Raw genomic sequence first — 3803 nt, forward strand, 5'->3', positions numbered from 1 at the left:
AAAAAAATTTTTAATAAACAAGTCACGCCAAGTATGTATTGGCATACTAACTTTTCTCATGCACTATTTAGCTCGTGATATGGATGATAAGAATCTATAATACGAGGATAATAAATTTAAAAATACGCATAATATATAATTATTCTATACTCCAATTGTTCTAAACTCGAGTCAAACGATGGATGAAACAAAGACGCGGTAGAGTTTTATCTTTCGCAACACCACATCAGTAGGGGTGGAAAAATATACCGAATTTTCGGTATACCGAGATTACCGTACCAAAAAAATACCGAATATTTCGGTACGGTACGTATGGTAATAATATCGAATTTTTTGGTACGGTAACAGTATACAATTTGAAAATTTCGGTATTTCAGTATATATCGGAATACCGTAATACCGAAAAAATATATATAATTTTTAAAATATATAATATTTTAAAACAATAAATTTATAAAATTTTAAAAATATAAGGTTTTTTCGGTATAAAACGCTATATACCGATACCGTATCGAAATTTTCGGCATAACGTATAATTTCGGTATAATCGGTATGCAAGTTATATATACACTTAAAATTTCGGTACGGTATTGATATGAATATTTTTATACCACTCCACATGTTCAATATATACATGTATCTTTGGGGACGACGAAGAAGATTCAAATCATCAATAATGGAAGCATACTTCAATGCATTTACTACTCACAACCTAACTTAAATGGATATTCTAGCTTCACTTATAGATGATGTTCTGTTTTTGTTATCATCCTTATAAATATTATATATTATTATACCATTATTTGAGGAGATATTATTCAAACAATATCAAACCGACACCCTATAGGTAGTAGTACTATAAATGAATTATGATTTTTTTTTATGCACTATATGTTTTATTTTTAAAATTTTTTTAAGCTAACTATATGTTTAATTAGAAAAGTAAGTTCGCCTATTTTCTTGAGATGTCAGTCAAGAAATGAGGATGACATACAAAGATTTACATGTGAGTTTATGTTACATTTAGAGTTAATGTTTTGGTTTTTATTTTGCATAAGATGATCGAGTGAGATGATTGGTCGATCATCTTATACAAATACATCAGGAGTATAGAGTAGCATAGACTCACTGAAGATTTAGTGAAAATGTCGAATTATTTGCCCGACTCGCAAATTGTCGGTTACTGTTGTGCGGAAATTCGTCAATCAATCAATGAAATACTTGCTCTTTTTTTTTTTTTCAAAAACATTATCTCTATGCATGTTTTCTATGTATAAAGACTTTGAGATTGACATAGTGAACATGAAATATGATTGATACCGATGAAATGCAGTCTCTAAATGTGTTCCTCACTGAGAAAACTATTCATTTTGGCATATCTGAGTAGCAAAGGAGGATATATTGACCTGTTAGCTAGTTACTAGCATTTGCATTGTGCAAGTCTACTACATGTCAAATATGAATCATTCTTGATCAGTTTTGTTGAGTACCAATTGATTCCTCAATCGCGGTGTTGTACTAATGGCCGAGATCTCGAGCTCCAAGCTATAAGAAGAACACAAAAGAGCAAAGCTTCCCTTTAGAGCTGGTCTCATGACTCGTATATAGCTCAGTGTTTTTAGACATTTTACACCAGTTCGTAGACATGAGCTGTAACGCCCCAGATTTCGACGACTGTTTTTACTGTACCAAGACGAGTTTTTTCAACGTGCTTATGTCCTCACTCACACGTACCCTAGGAAGCTTCCCAGGGGGTCACCCATCCCAAAATTTTCCCAAGTCAAGCACGCTTACCTTTTGAGTTTTTATGATATGAGCTACCGAAAAGAAGATGCACCAACTTCTTGATATGAGTAGTACATATCAAATCTCTTAAGCACATCTCAACTGCACAATCTCATACTTGAACAGTTTCGGAATTTATCTCCTTTCGACGTAAGATCGGTTCATTCATGTTTCCTCTGCCTAGAAGCCTACCAGGAGCCGCTTATTATCCTTGCAACCTCGTGGCACCGACGATCACCTCCCACCCTCTTCGGCCCCGAACCTCACATGAGCGAGCATAAATAGTATTCAAGTTGGTGGAGTTAACGAGCATTTGATCGGTTGTCATGATTTGATTTCTCTTACCAACATTTTCTCGACGAAGGCACTGCTTTAGTCTCTAAGTTTATCCTCCATTGTGCACAAGTTCTTACATCATTAAAAAAAACATAAGGACCACAGAAATTTGTGGATCATGTTATCAGTTTTAATTATACCATGGCCGATCGATTAAATCGGTGAAACTTGTTAGTCAAATAAATAGCGAAGTCACATGCATCCACAATTTGAGGTTTAAGCTGTCGACCACTTGAGCCATTCTCTGGCAATTTAATCTTGAAATCGACATCAAAACTACCTACTACGTGTTGCGGTTTGTGCTAGAAATTTAATTAACGGGGAAGTAGATGAAAAATCTCTAATCAAAACGTTTCTTTGGGTTCATTTTTTACCCACAAAATTGTGGTACTATGTTATACAAATTGTGGTACACTTCATGTGGAAATGTGGTACACTTCATGTGGAAATGTGGTACTAAAAAAGTACCCAGGGACTGAACACAAAAAAACGACGGCTGGGGACTGAAGACCAATTTCCCGTTAATTAATCACATTTTATTTTTTTTAATAAAATGACCAAAACACTCTCTCCCAACTATTAATTTTAATTATAAATATAATTTCCATTTTATTCATTTGATCACATGACATAAATGTTCTTAACTTCTTTTCACGTCATTTTAATATCTCTAATATTTCTTTAAACGTCCTCAATAATTATTGTGTTGATATAATATATATGATTGTTACATCACGCAACAATATATTGATTCTTTGCATATATATGTCATATCATATAAATATAAAAGAATTTAAATTTATATGAAAAAAATTAAAATATTTAATCATGTTGTGGGATTATGTTATTATAAAATAGAAAACCATTTACCAAACTTATAATAGAAGTGCACTCACAAATTATAACTAAAATTAATTGATTTATGAGACGATCTCACAAAATTATATTAGTTAGACAAATATAGCCGGTCCATAGCATAAAAAATAATGTGTTTTAATAAGTCGGATTTTACAGAAGATCAGTCTCACAAAATTAATCAGTGAGACGATCTTATAGTAGTTTTTGTGTATTAATAAATGTGGTAGAGAGTATTTCGGTCACTTCATTAAATTTAAATAATCAATTTTTCAAAAATTTTGAGACTATGAATGAGATCAGCAAAAATTCATATGAAACAATCTCATGAGTTAATTTTTTAATATATATTTTATTTCTTAAATCTTTAATTGCGTACGACCCTTGAATTCTCCAACCAATAAATATCGATTAATTTATTATCCTTCACTCATAACCACTGACATATATTAAAAACATTTCGCTTTTCAGTAGAGTCTTTACTCTATGTTCGCTACTTTGCCAGACAGCTTATCAAATACCATAGGTTACAACTGTANAGTACCCAGAGACTAAACAAAAAAAAAAACGACGACTGGGGAGTTAAGTCCAATTTCCCGAATCTTTAATTGTGTACGACCCTTGAATTCTCCAACCAATAAATATCGATTAATTTATTATCCTTCACTCATAACCACTGACATATATTAAAAACATTTCGCTTTTCAGTAGAGTCTTTACTCTATGTTCGCTACTTTGCCAGACAGCTTATCAAATACCATAGGTTACAACTGTAATCCATATTATATATATATATATATATATATATAAAGTTTTGATATTCTTAC

The sequence above is a fragment of the Primulina huaijiensis genome, chromosome 14 (assembly GCF_012295235.1).
Source record: "Primulina huaijiensis isolate GDHJ02 chromosome 14, ASM1229523v2, whole genome shotgun sequence".
Lineage (NCBI taxonomy): Eukaryota > Viridiplantae > Streptophyta > Magnoliopsida > Lamiales > Gesneriaceae > Primulina > Primulina huaijiensis.